We start from the raw sequence: 15,748 nt of genomic DNA on the forward strand, positions 1-15,748 counted from the left end.
ATAATCTATGGCTTTCCTAAGTCAGTGAGCTTTTTTCAATGTTCACACCATAATAACCATTTGTATTACCAGTAATGGGTTGTAAAATCATTATCCCATCTAAAGCTGGATTGTTAATGTGCTCTCAAGATACAAGATTTAGGAGTAAGTGGCTAACAAAGCCATTGTCATGATAACCCAAGGCACAAGGTCTTTAAAAGACATTCGATTATTATTACCCTCAATGACCATGGGTCTAGCCCTAGTAATTTACAAACTGGTATTTGCCAGCATTAGACATCACATAGAAGGAGCAGGTGGGCAGTAAGCTTGTAAATCAAAGAGGCCTAGCGTTTGTCTGTAAATAAAGACGTTTTGTAAATAAGATCACATCACAGCAGCTATGTAACTGTTTGTTGTGGAAATATGTCTTCTAAGTAAATCAGGTTAAATGTTTCTTTTAGACCCATGTACATATGTGCAAAAAACAAACACAGCTTTTAGAAACATTTTTTTCTATGCCTTTGAACACAGCTCTGTTAGCCAATGTGTCCATGCACATTGTGGAGTTTAGATTTGTATTTTAGAGCAGAGTTTAGGGGAATTTTTTTTTAAATGTGCATGTACTATATTTGCATAAGCGCATACATGCCATTTCATTTCTAGTGGCTAGAATAAATAAATAGTCTAGCCACTAGAATGAAATATTGCACATACACCTAAAAATGTCATGTGCCAGACTGAATATTTTTTTTTACACTAGATTTTTGTGCCAGCTCCTGCCAGAAAGACCCAGTGTGAATGGGATCATTTAAAAACACCTGTATGCATGCGGCCTTATACAGTTAGAATACAGTTACAAAAAATGACTGCAAAGCTGAGGTTTAGGCTTAATACACATGCAAGCATTATTATTATTGTTATACAGGATTTATATAGCACTGACAGTTTGCTCAGTGCTTTTCTACTGTATATATGGGAGACAGTACAATTACAATCAGGGGCGGACTGACAACTCATGGGGCCCCCGGGCAATAGGGGATTATGGGGCCCCTGTGTCCTTGTCCAAACTCAAAAAAGCCTATGAAAAATGTACCATGGGCATCTCATGGGGCCCCCTACTGACCCTGGGCCCTCGGGCAGTCCCCGAGTTTCCAAATGGTCAGTCCGCCCCTGATTACAATACATTTCAGTACAGAAGGAATAGGAGGGCCCTGCTCGTGGAGCTTACAATCTAAAGGAAGGGGGAGGTGGTACAAGAGGTGATAGCTGTAGGCGATGTTCTGATGGAGGTGGCTCAAGTACAGTTCTTAGGTGGAGTTGGGGTGGGCTTCCCTGAATATGTGAGTTTTCAAAGATCGCAGACAGAGTAGGGGCTGACCGGACATACTGCGGTAGGAAGTTCCAAAGGATGGGAGAGGCTCTGGAAAAGTCCTGGAGGCGAGCGTGGGAGGAGGTGACGAGGGAGCTAGAGAGCAAGATGTCTCGGGAGGAGCGGAGAGAGCATTGGTGTCTATGGTTGTTTTTGTGAACTGTTTTGTACATTTGTACACGTTTTTCGTTAGTTTTAGAATATTTTCTTTTAACTAATGGAAAGCTAGTTACTAGGAGGAAATAGTTATTATACATGGAATTATTTTTTCATGCTCTCCTTTGAAGTTTATTTAGGCCAAAAATGTGCGATCAGGTCCCAAAGGAATTCATGTACTTTTTCTGAGCATTAAGCAGTGGCACATCGCTCAGTTGTGAACAGGCACAACGGAATAACATGGAAATCTGAGTAAATGTTAAAGCAATGAAACGCTGCCCCATAAACATGCAAAATACCATAAATTCATAAATTTAATAATATGTACATTTTGAAGTATTTTGCACGTATATGGGGCAGCGCTTCATTGCTTTAACATTTAATCTAAAGGTCAGTACCGTTGTGGAGGCAGCAGCTCCATTTCTTTGTATCTTTTGTCATCTATCGGTGGTATCCCAGCGCGGGTTATAAGTGATTGCAAATGGATATCTGAGTTTCAAGCATTGAAGCACTTCTGGCTATCCACATTTACCTGCAGCTATTGTTGTATCCACACTTTTGCCATGATGTAGGTTCACTTGAACATATAGGTTTGTATTAGTCTTCAGTCATCTTATAAATCATAAGGCTGACTTTTTCATTTAAAGGATGACACACAAGCTCATGGAACATCAGCGTTTTACATTTTGCATGTTTTTAGGGTGGGTTTTTCGTGTTTTTAAAACCAAACTAGGTGTTGATTCAAACACCTCCATTTATCTCCTATAACTCCTGCCCCAACCTGCATGGCTATCCTCTACTCTGTTTTTAGGCAATCCCTGAAAACTAATCTCTTCAGGCAAGCATATTCCACCTCTAGCCAACAAATGAATTTTATTTTCTCAAAATAATCATCCTGGGACAGTTATTACCTTTTGTATCACTTGTCCTTCCCTTTTAGATTGCAAGCTTTCAGGAGCAGAGCTGTCCTTATACTCTTTTGGCACTCTATAAATCCCATTTGTGAATCAGTATCAACTTTACGTGGGTACATAGGACTGTGAAATATAAAGAAAAGGTTAACGTGTTACTAAACCCACAACAGTAAAATCAGTCTGCATATGCAGTAAAGCATGCTTGTTATAAGGGGTTAATCCGCTGCATTGGGTAAAAATGCTGTTTGATCCTGACTTCTCTGATCCTCCCCTTCTTCCAGTGTCCCCTGCATATCTCCTGATAAGATATATAGTGTGGAGATACTCTGCACATGCTCAGTTTGGTGTGTATTGCTAGAAAGGGTTTTTTTTCTTGGGAGAGTGCATGTGATCAGCATAGGGACAATCAGCACTGTCCAGACAGAGGTCAGGGGTTCTGCATCCGCCTAGAGCAAAATGAAAACTCCTCCTACAAGCTTTAACATGTGTTTGGCCGGACACTGATAGAAGTCACAAAACTGCTCTAACTGCTGATGAGAAAAGGTATTTAGCAGTTTATATTTATTAAAGTAATTGCACTTCCATGTTCTGTGTACTGTAGGAGACCAGGAATGGTGAATGCAGGGTCCTGGGTTTATTAACACTTTAATTTAGGCATAGACACCAGCCTGTATACAAACATATTCAGAACCATTTTTCGATATTGCTATAGACTATAAATAATGTTAAGGGGAAATGCAGGTGAGTCCAAATATAAACACTAATTAAATATAAAAGAAAAAAGAGGGCGATACAGAGCAAACCACTGTAACGGCACACAGAGGAATGAAATATTATTGTGTTAACTCACCGAAAATCAAGGTGCGGTTCACAGTACCCAAAAGACATTAAATAAAAAGATATATGGAGGAGAGCCCCCATAGAAAAGAAGGTACTCTCATGTGACCCAGGTAGTTTTAACGATACAAAAAACCTTTATTGATTCACAAGTCCAAATATAGTATTGTTTAACAAAATAGTATAGCGCAAACTCAAATAAAATGATAAAGTCCGATATATATCCACACCGTGTGTCTAACTCCACTGACGATGTCCCTGCCCTGGACATAACGCATATGGGGAAGGAGCCTAAGGTGTGAGGTTATCCCACAGCCATCTTGCCTTCCCAGCGTGTTGCTGGCGTGTGTTACATGCGACTCTCACTGGCACTAGTTTAAGTGCCATATACTGTAATTGCAATTTTAACTTTTGCAATAAATTTGGATACACACAGAGAGCACTAGATTCTGCACTTTGCTTTTGCAAATATATCCTTGCCATTGAATGTTCCATCGATTGGAGGAAGAAACCTGTGTTATGCACATCTAGGAGTGTATTATCCCAGGAGGGAAAAAGCACTTTATGACCTGACTGGTAATGCAGGGGTCGTGTATATGAGGTGAGAGACCATCTATTTATTGGTGGTGGAAGCACAAAGAGCGCTGGCATTGATATTATATGGATATCACTTTTTAGCTACACACGGTGTGTATATATATTGGACTTTATCATTTTATGTGGGTTGCGCTACACTATTTTGTTATATAACTTTGGAAAGTGGTGTGAATATACTTCGAAGTGTATAACTTGCAACTTATATAACATATGTTAGTTTTGGTAATTTATTTCATTTATAATTTGTTGTTTAAATTTGTTGTTTAAAAGAAGCGCTTATAGAAAAAAAGCAGCTGTACTCTAAAAAGAAACCATAAAACCTTCAGAAAAACATATATAAAATTTGTGCAGCGCTTTAATAATAAAATAAATCATAGAATGAATAATGTCCTGATATGTGTCAATTAAATAGCAATATATAATGTTAAATATATTCAATGAATAAATTATACTTCTGATATATTAAAGTCCATATAAAAAGATATAAACTAATACAATTGAGGCCCAAGGTGACACAGTTATTCCCAGTAGTGTATCAATCAGCATAAGTTCTGTGACTGGCAACAAATAGATAAAATGCGCACTCACCAGATGCGCAAAGATAATGCGCAAAGATAATGCGCAATGTGTTAATCAATGGAGGTCTGCCCTGAATCCCTCTTTAGGTGGTGCTGGAAAAAACAGCCCAGGATAGGTGAATATCATCAAAGTGGCGGTATATCCGGAAGTCCTCTTTAAGGACCTGAGTGCAGCCTCTTCTGGATACAGGGATGGTCACCAGGGGGAGCTCCGGGGGATTTAAAAGCTCACCAGAGAGCGACAAAGGGAAATGCCCATAGTGTAGTAAATTTATTATCCAAGTTTATTAAATGTATTAATGATGAAAAAGATAGGCTCATACATGTAACAATATCCTTCAAAAGCAAATCCTTGCAAAATAGCAAAGCAGAATAAAGCTGCTGTGAGCCTGACCAGCTGATAGGAGATAATGGTCGCCTGACCTCCGTGATCCGGCGGCGTGACGTCAAGGCATGCAGGCTCCTCCAAGACGCGTTTCGTACACAAGTACGCCTTCAGTAGGGGTATGCCATTGCAGCCTGATGCAGGCCGTAACGAACGGGCGCCATCTTGCCAGAGACAGAGTGGACTGCGCATGCGCGAACTGGCGGGCGCCTTTTTCCATTGGTCCGGTTCACAGAGTTAGTACGTCCGAATGTAAAGCTGGTAAATGCGCATGTGCATGCGCCATTTTACCGTAGCCCAGAGCAGACGAGGCAGGCAGCCCATCTCTGTGGGTTAAATTGCCCAAAACGTCACCAAAAGCTATATATAAGTAAAGATATCCAATATATGATTATGAAATTGTACCATACTCAAAAACGAGGACGTGGCAAGTAAAAAATAAGGAAAAAAAGGGGGGCTGTCTGTCAATGTCAATACTGCGGGCATAAGATAAAAACGAATACAAATGAAGTATAGACACATGCTATATAACATCAAACTAATAAAATGAAGGTAAGATATCAATAGAATACGAATTCCATATGAAAATTTAAAAAGTTAATAATCATTGTGGAAACAATGATGTAGCAAGAGTAAAAAACATAGCAAAATCAGGTGATTTTGGATAGATTTCCACTTACTTCCTGTTGTGTCTCTGGGGACAATAAATTCCCAGTGGGGACCTAGACAGCATCAACATTTTTTTTTGTTTCAGTAATGTTTATTGAATGTTTACAAACATAGGAATATACAAGAAAGCATAGGAAAACAAGGCTTGAAGGTCAGCACGGTAGGACTTATCAAGTAATAAACCTGCGAATCCACTATGCAGGCGATGTAGAATGTCAACACAGGAATAATAACAACAAGCTTCAGGAGTAGTACACTGACAATCATCAGATTATCAGTAAAAAATTGCTTTAACATTACAAACATGGAAATAAAACCAGAAAGGGGCAGTAAAAGTAAATCAAGATCCATCCTGTCTACTCTCCTGGACACCATCATAATACCCTTCACATAGGAGATTGGAGGTATTTTATCTATGGATTCCAAACTCCCTCAAACCGTGGGGTGGTGTCACTTAGTAAACTGACCAGATTTTCATTAGTCATTATCCAAGTGTGCTTGCGCTTCATCACTGCCAAGTCAACCGCAGGCTTCTTCAGGTGGTGGCAATAGCTATCTTAGCCGCCAGAAACATAAAATAAATTAGGTTCATTAAGTAGAGCTATTTTGGGGTCTTTAACAATATTTACCATGGTGACGGAATATATCAGGGTGTGAACCATGATCTAGAAGCTCCTGACTTTACCACAAGGCCACCACATGTGAAACATCAAACCCAGTTGTCCACAGCCTCGAAAGCAGAGAGCTGAGGAGTCTGGGTAAATTCCATAGAGTCATTCAGGCACCAGGTACCGATGAGAGACCGCTTTAAAACTTTTATGCCTCCACCAGGGATACGTTCATAATGCCTTTGTATACTTGTATAGACCATTCCTTCCATTCCGCCTCAGAAATTTCCACACCCAGATCCTTTTGCCAGGCCAACATATAGGGTACTTTACCTGTAGTGTTAACAAAACGTTTATATAGCGCAGAGACGCCACCCCTCTGATGCTCATCGTGATAACCCGTTTCCAAAAAGCTATAGGGGTCGTAATATCAGGAGTGAGTCTTTGCACAGACTTTAAAAAATGCAAAATTTGCTTTGGATGGTAAGCCTCAGAAGCCGGCATGTCAAGCTGTTGTGTTAAGTATGAAATGGGGTGTAGCCCCTATGATCAAGAAAGTGTCCAATTCGATAAAGGCTGTTATTAACTTTGGAACTCTTGGGGTCGTAGGGCAGATGGGAATACTGGGTTGTTAAAAATAGATGTGGTAGGGGTATGGGGAGACCAAATTGCTGCAGATTTACCAGTATGTCCCACAGATGCAATGAATGGAACAAAGTAAGACAAAGGATTGTCCTCTGTTGTCTAGAATAAATCCATATCAAAAGATCGATGGGTTGAGGTCCGCAAGCCTGGGCCTCCAAGGCCACCCAGTGTCGGGGATCGCCGCAGCGCTGGGCTCAGCGCAGGCGCAGTGCACCGTCCTGTGCAGGGACGCGGGCACTGGGACCTGGCCGACCGCGGCAATCGAGTTTGCGCATGCGCAGTAGAGATCGCGGGCACGCGCGTGGCACCAATGACAGCACAGGGCGGGATATTTAAATGGCCCTGAGCTGTCATTCAGTGCCTTCTGGTCTTCCCTGTATTCCTGAACCTGCGAACCTGTGCCTTGTGAGTTATTGACCCGGATTGTACCTGACCTTGCTATATTCTCCTGTCCTGACCCTTACTTTGCCTGACCTCTCTCCTGGATGCCCCTGTCAGGGATCTCTCCGATCCCCGCCGCGATGGTCCCGGCGCAGGCGCAGTGCACCGCCCTGTGCAGGGACACGGGCACTAGGTCCAGGCCGGCCGCGGCGTTCGAGTTCGCGCATGCGCAGTAGAAGCCGCGGCCGCCCGCTGGGCACCAATGGCAGCGCAGGGCGGGATATTTAAATGGCCCCGAGCTGTCATTCAGTGCCTTCTGGTCTTCCCTGCATCCTGTGAACCTGTGAATTGTAAGTTGTGACCCGGATTGTACCTGACCTTGCTGTTTTCTCCTATCCTGACCCTTGCTTTGCCTGACCTCTCTCTTGAATGCCCCTGATTGGATTTGACCTGCTGTTGCTGACCTGGCGTGCGACCCGACCATTCTATGCCCGCTGCCTTGTACCTTGCCGTCCTCTCTGTTACCGACCCGGCCCGTCTGACCTTGCTCATCCATCCATCCATCCATCCCTTGCAGTGGGGTCTTCTGACCTCCTCATATCAGACTCTTCCCCGCGGGAGCCCTTGGCGCATACCACTACCACTGCCGGACGCACCCAGTAGCCACGACCTGGTCTCGGGGGGCCCCAAGTCCATCCCCACCATCAGGGGCCCTGGTGAACAAGCACCCTGGGACTTAGATTCCGTGCGCTGGGGACGCCTATTCAGTGGAGTGCTAGTGGTACCGCTAGGCGGTCCCTTACAGTACCAGAAGGCCATGACTGAGTCTAGAGGAGGGCCCTCGCCGCTTGAGGAGATCTGCAGGCATTTGTCTAATTTGACTCAGGCCGTATCGGCCCTGCAGGATAGATGTCAGCAGATTGAAACCCAATTACAGACCTGCACTATATCCGTTCCTGCCCCACAGGCCGCGGTCCCCGCACCCCCAGCCGTAGCAGCCCCTGTGCTGGTTTCTGGGGCTTCCGCACCACTCCCGGCGGCCGACCCCCGAGTACCCTTACCGGAACGTTTTCACGGGGACCGCACACGCTTCAGGTCATTCCGTGAGTCCTGTCTTCTTTATTTTGAGTTACAACCCCGGACCTTCGTGACTGAATCCATGAAGGTGGGGTTCGTCATCTCCCTCCTGCAGGGTGAACCCCAAGACTGGGCCCACCGATTACGGGGAAAAAATGACCCTCACCTTAGTTCGGTTGACATTTTTTTTGACGCCATGGCCATCCTGTATGATGACCCGCAGCGGGCAGCTTCTGCTGAAGCTACTTTGTACACGCTCCGGCAAGGCCGCCGAGCGGCGGAGGAGTACGCGTCTGAGTTTAGGCGCTGGATGGGGGACACACGCTGGAACGAATTCGCACTCCTGCATCAGTTCCGTATAGGCCTATCAGAAGGTCTGAAGGATGAGCTCGTCCGGGTGGAGGTGCCTGAGACTTTAGAGGACTTAATAGCACTGACCATTAAAATTGACCGTAGACTGCGGGAACGCAGGTTTGAGAGGTTGCGGCCAGGGTCAAGGAAATTCCTGGGGGTCTTTTCAAGGTCCCAGTCAAGCACCTAGGCCAAACGTCCAGAACCGGCCACCTGGAGATATCCCTGAACCCATGCAACTCGGCCTGGCACGGCCTAAACTATCTCCAGAGGAATATCAGCGCAGACGATCCCAGTACCTGTGCCTTTACTGTGGTGAAGCTGGCCATATGGTACGATCCTGCCCGCAGAAACTGAGTAAGTGCACCTCTTCTTCCTTATCCATTGGCAATGTTGGTCCATCCCAATACTTAGTGGTGCCCCTTTCCTTTCAGCTTCCAGAAAGGACCGTGGAAGTATCGGCCATAATTGATTCGGGGGCATGCAGCTGCTTCTTGGACATTAATTTTGCTCACCAACAGAGTATTCCTCTCCAATTTAAACGGAAGGGGTTCAATATTTATTTGGCCGACGGTTCCCGAATAAAATCGGGGGTAGTGCACCAGGAAACCCCCTCCATCACCACTGTCATTGCCGGCCAGCACCAGGAACTCCTTCGCCTAGATGCTATAGCTTCACCCCTCTTCCCAGTCATTCTGGGGCTCCCATGGTTACGGGCCCATAACCCCCAGATTGACTGGGAAACCGGAGTAATCTCGTTCCCTTCCCCATACTGTCGGGTATACTGCCGCACTTCGGGCCCGGGGATCCCCCAAATCCTCCTGTGCTCTGAGGGGGAAGCTGAACTAAAACAAGTAATCCCTGCAGTCTACCATGGGTTTCTAGATGTGTTCAGCAAACGGGGAGCCGATTCTCTACCCCCCCACCGCCCTTATGACTGTCCCATTGACCTGTTACCCGGTTCAGAAATTCCTTTTGGGCGAATCTTCCCCCTTTCAGAGCTCGAACTGGGGGCCCTAAAGGAATATCTCGATGACAGTCTCCAGAAGGGGTTCATCCGCCACTCCACTTCACCGGCGGGGGCGGGAATTTTCTTTGTTGAAAAAAAGGACAAAACCTTAAGGCCGTGTATAGATTACAGGGAATTGAACAGGGTCACGATAAAGAACCGTTACCCACTGCCGTTAGTGCCAGAGTTGTTCCAAAGTTTAAAAACAGCAGTGGTTTTTACAAAGCTGGATTTGAGGGGGGCGTACAACTTGGTTCGCATAAGGGAGGGGGACGAGTGGAAGACGGCCTTCCGCACCCGCTTCGGCCATTTTGAATATTTGGTCATGCCGTTCGGGTTGTGTAATGCTCCGGCCACGTTTCAACACTTTGTGAATGATATTTTTAGAGACTTTCTGGATGTCTTTGTTATCGTTTATTTAGACGACATTCTGATTTTCTCCCCTTCTTTGGGGGAACACAGAATACATGTAGCAAAGGTATTGGGGCGATTGCGGCAGCATGGGTTGTACGCCAAGGCAGAGAAATGTTGTTTTGAACAATCCAGCATTGCCTTTTTGGGCCTGATTATCTCAACCGCGGGGGTCGCGATGGATCCCCAGAAAGTCGCCGCAATACTGGATTGGCCTGAACCCACGGACAGGAAAGGCGTCCAACGATTTGTCGGTTTCGCGAATTTTTACCAGAAGTTCATCAAGAACTTCTCGGGTCTGGTCTCCCCCATTACTCAGCTAACCAAGCTGGGAACTCGGTTCAGATGGACACCAGAGGCGCAGGAAGCTTTTGAAGCCTTGAAGAAGCTGTTCACCTCGGCACCCATTTTGGGTCACCCAGACGCCGCCCTGCCCTATATCTTGGAAGTAGATGCATCAGAGAATGCGGTAGGTTCCATCCTCTCCCAGCGGAAAGGCACCAAGGAACTGCTCCATCCTGTAGCATTCTTCTCACGGAAGCTTACCCCAGCGGAGAAGAATTATGATATCGGGGATCGAGAGCTACTGGCGATCAAGACGGCGTTAGAGGAATGGAGGTACCTACTGGAAGGTGCGGTGCACCCCATCTTAATATTTACTGACCACAAAAACTTGGAATATCTGAGAACCGCCAAGCGTCTTCGCCCTCGACAGGCAAGATGGGCACTATTCTTTTCAAGATTCAACTTCCACATTACGTACCGGCCTGGATCAAAGAACACTAAGCCCGATGCGTTATCACGTATGTACGAGGACGCCAAGGAGATCCCAGTACCCGACACCATCCTGTCCTCGGGTAACTTCTTGGCCCTTCAGTCGGACCTTTGTTCCAAGCTAATGGAGGCATCCACAACCATCTCTACCCCAGGCGGAGGGCCGCTCCAGAACAAGGGGGGACTCCTATGGAGGGAAGATCGAATTGTGGTGCCGGAGGAAGCCCGAACCCTGGTCTTGGGGCATTGCCATGACCACCCGATGGCGGGGCACTTTGGCCCAGAAAAGACCCTGGAACTTCTCCGACGCTCATTCTGGTGGCCGGACATGGCTAAAGATTGTAAGGGCTATGTAAGGTCCTGTATCACCTGCCAGAAGAACAAGCCAGCAAGAAACAAGGTTTGGGGTCTGCTGCGACCCTTACCGATTCCTGAACGGCCTTGGCAAAAGATCTCGTTAGATTTTATAGTCGAGCTTCCACCATCACTAGACCACACGGCAATCCTGGTGGTCGTGGACCGCTTGTCCAAGATGGCCCACTTCATCCCGTTGAAGAAAACCCCCTCGGCGGCCGAGACTGCGCGAGTCTTCATTCGTGAGGTAGTAAGGCTGCATGGGGTCCCCGAAGACATTGTCTCGGACCGGGGGGTCCAGTTCACGTCCAGATTTTGGAGAGCACTGTGCAAAGCCCTGGACATCAAATTGTCTCTCTCCTCTGCGTTCCACCCTCAAACTAACGGTCAAACCGAAAGGACCAATCAGACCCTAGAGCAATACCTAAGATGCTACACTTCATTTACTCAAGATGACTGGATGCCACTTCTACCCCTAGCGGAATTTGCGTACAACAACGCCCGCCACTCAGCGACGGGACAGTCCCCGTTCTTTGCCAACTATGGCTTTCACCCAGTCTTCCTCCCGGATTTGGTCACGGAATGCCCAGTACCAGCAACGCAAGATGTGGTGACGTTCTTCTCCGCGAACAATAAGAAGCTTCAAGAGGCCATCAGTCGGGCCCAGGAAGACTACAGGAAGGCATTCAATAGGAAACGGAGAGGAGATCTGGTATTGCGGCCTGGAGAGAAGGTTTGGCTAGCGACGTCCAATTTAAAAATGCTTTGCCCGTCAAAGAAATTGGGACCCAAATTTATAGGCCCCTTCTGCATTAAACGGATGGTTAACGAAGTGGCCTACGAACTCGTCCTTCCTGACACGCTCAAGATCCACCCAGTCTTCCATGTGTCCCTGCTGAAGCCAGTAGTCCCTGATGCCTTCCCTGACCGGGAATCTAGACCCCCGGAAGCCGTAACGGTCGAGGGAGAAGAAGAATTTGAGGTTGAAACAATCCTGAAGTGTCGAAGGAGGGGAGGCCAGACCCAATTCCTTATCAAATGGAAGGGCTATGGCCCTGAGGACAATTCTTGGGAACCAGCCCATAATGTCCATGCACCCAGACTTGTCCGGAGGTTTTTTCGCGATCACCCGTGGTGGAGAGATCGGGTGGGCATCCGGAGGTTGCCCGTAGGGGGGGGGCAATGTCAGGGATCTCTCCGATTCCCGGCGCAGGCGCAGTGCACCGCCCTGTGCAGGGACACGGGCACTAGGTCCGGGCCGGCCGCGGCGTTCGAGTTCGCGCATGCGCAGTAGAAGCCGCGGCCGCCCGCTGGGCACCAATGGCAGCGCAGGGCGGGATATTTAAATGGCCCCGAGCTGTCATTCAGTGCCTTCTGGTCTTCCCTGCATCCTGTGAACCTGTGAACCTGTGAATTGTAAGTTGTGACCCGGATTGTACCTGACCTTGCTGTTTTCTCCTATCCTGACCCTTGCTTTGCCTGACCTCTCTCTTGAATGCCCCTGATTGGATTTGACCTGCTGTTGCTGACCTGGCGTGTGACCCGACCATTCTATGCTCGCTGCCTTGTACCTTGCCGTCCTCTCTGTTACCGACCCGGCCCGTCTGACCTTGCTCATCCATCCATCCATCCCTTGCAGTGGGGTCTTCTGACCTCCTCACATCAGACTCTTCCCCGCGGGAGCCCTTGGCGCATACCACTACCACTGCCGAACGCACCCAGTAGCCACGACCTGGTCTCGGGGGGCCCCAAGTCCATCCCCACCATCAGGGGCCCTGGTGAACAAGCACCCTGGGACTTAGATTCCGTGCGCTGGGGACGCCTATTCAGTGGAGTGCTAGTGGTACCGCCAGGCGGTCCCTTACAGCCCCCTATTGGATCTGACCTGCTGTTGCTGACCTGGCGTGTGACCCGACTATTCTCTGCCCGCTGCCTTGTACCGCACCGTCCTCTTAGTTACCGACCCGACCTGCCTGACTTCGCACTTGCTCAGCCATCCATCCATCCATCCCTCTCAGCGGGGTCTTCAGACCTCCTTATATCAGGCTCTCCCCCGTGGGAGCCCCCAGGGTATACCACTGACAGGTATACCCAGTAGTCACGACCTGGTCTCAGGGCGCTCCAAGTCCATCCCCACCATCAGGGGCCCTGGTGAACAAGTGCCCTGGGACTTAGACTCTGTGCTCTGGGGACGCCTACTCAGTGGAGCGCTGGTGGTACCGCCGGGCGGTCCCTTACACCCAGTCAGGTTCATAGGATTTAGAATATATTTGGGATAGTTGTATGACCTGGGCAGCATAGTAGTATTTCTTGACATCCAGAATGTCCAACCCACCAACCTCCTGAGTCCTGTAAAACGTACGATGCGAAAGTCTATGGCCCCGAGGATGCCAGACAAAATTCAAGAGCTGGTTCTGAAACCACTGGAGGTCAGCGACTGGTATCGCCACTGGTAAAGTGCATAAATAGTATAGGATTCTAGGTAACAGGACCATTTTGAGAGCCACAATTCTACCCATCCATGATAAATCACCCAGAGGCGATCACACCTCCACCTCCCGTAACAGTTTGAGGAGCAGTGTTGAATAATTGGCTTTGTAGAGGGATGCTATCTGGGGGGTCAATTTGATCCCTAAGTAAGGGAGGGAATGTGATCGCCAAGACAAGTTAAACTATTGTTTAAATCTTAAAGTGTTACTAAACCCACAACAGTAAAATCAGTCTGTATATACAGTAAAGCATGCTTGTTATACTCTCTGTGGAACCTAAGGGGTTAACCCTCTGCATTGTGTAAAAAGGCTGATTGATCTTGTCTTCTCTGCCCATCCTCTTGTTGAAATGACCACCAGATACAAACTGAATCCATGAATCCATAGTCACATTCACATACTCAGTTTGGTATGTATTGCTAGAGATGTTTTTTTTTTCTTGGGAGAGTGCATGCGATCAGCGCAGGGCCAATCAGCACTATCCAGACAGAGGGTCAGGCCTTTCATATCCTCATAGAGCAGAAAGAAAACTCCTCCTACAAACTTTAACCATTGGTCTGCTGAAGTCACAAGACTGCTCTAACTGCTGATGAGAAAAGGTATTTAGTTTATATTTACTAAATAATTGCATTTCCATGTTGTCTGTACTGTGGGAGACCAGAGAGAGTGAATGCAGGGTCCTGGGTTTAGTAACACTTCAAAAGGATATCCTCATTCAGGTTAATATTTTCACCCAATTGACCGCTAAGCCTGAGATGTTCGTAAAGTGAGCTAATAGATCCATAAGCGACGGGAGGGAAGTATGGAGGAAAGTAAGAAAGAGAAGCAGATCACCAGCGAAGACTGTGCAGTTATGTTGTTTCCCCCCACTCCAAGAACATCTGGGTTCGACCAAATGGTGAAAGCCAAGGTTTCTATTGCGATGATGATGAAGAAGTGGAGAGAGGAGGCAACCCTGTTGTGTACCCAAGGCAACGGGGAGGGATGCTGAAATATAACCCTTCACTTTCAATTGGGCTGAAGGGTTGCTGTACAGAGTCCCTGGAAAGGACAGGAACCTAGGGCCAAACTGCCACTTAGACAAGATTCTAAACCAGGATAAAGTGTCAAACACCTTCCTGATGTCCAGGGAAAGCAACAGTCTGCTTTTTGGTTGCCCTCCTATCCCAAGAGGAGTGAAGGATCAAGATAAGGTTGATAGCTGGCGAACCTGGTCAGATACCTGCAAGAGGCATATATTTTTGCCAATAATTTCAAATCTGCATTAATCAGGGAAACCCACCTGTAATTGGCCATGTCGCTGGGATCTCTATTAGGTATAGGTATGAGACTAATAAAAACCCTGTTCGAATTGTCATCCAAAGGACCCCCATCCCGAAGCATGTTAAAGTATGGCAATAAATGCAGGAGAAAAATACTGGCAAATTTCTTGTAATACAAGGCAGTAAAGTCATCCAGTCTAGGGGCCTTAGCAGGTTTAGAGTGTTTTATGGCTTGCAAGATTTCTGTGGCAGTAATTTCCTTTCCAAAAAGCTCTGCATGGGATGCTGATACAGCATCAACATTTGATAGAATTTCTAATCCTACCACACAAGCAGGCACAAATATGCACGTTCTTCTAATGCAAACCAGCAAGCACAGAAAATGATCCTTAATTATATAGATCTTTGGCAACTGGGACGTACATTCATAGTGAGGTACTATTTAATGTTTGTAGGAAACTTTAAACTGAATGAGAAAGATGCCTCATGGCTTTGGTGTTAGGCAAACACACAGGTGCCAACAGATCTCTTAGTCCAATTGTTCAGGTAGGTTAGTAAATCTCTGTAACGGAATCGGAACCCCAGACCACACTTGGGTATTTTCCGTTATACTGCAGCTTCCCTGTCTGAACACCATCCACGGACCACACCCACTGATCATGCAGGAAAGTGGACACACCCAACTCTTCTTAAGACAGGAAGTCAACTCTTTTATTTTTACACAAAACACAATATATATACACAGGGCGGGGAAACACAACCAGGAACAGGAAACACATCATCAGCCCGCCCCATCAATGGGAAGGGCTACAGGAAATACCCCCCCACCCAACCAAGACACAGAACAATGCGATGTAGCACATGGCAGATAACAATGGACAGCCACATGCAGTGAACAAA

This window comes from Staurois parvus, unplaced genomic scaffold, assembly GCF_062004578.1.
Source record: "Staurois parvus isolate SC_StPar_1 unplaced genomic scaffold, SC_StPar_1.0 ptg000078l, whole genome shotgun sequence".
Classification (NCBI taxonomy): Eukaryota; Metazoa; Chordata; class Amphibia; order Anura; family Ranidae; genus Staurois; species Staurois parvus.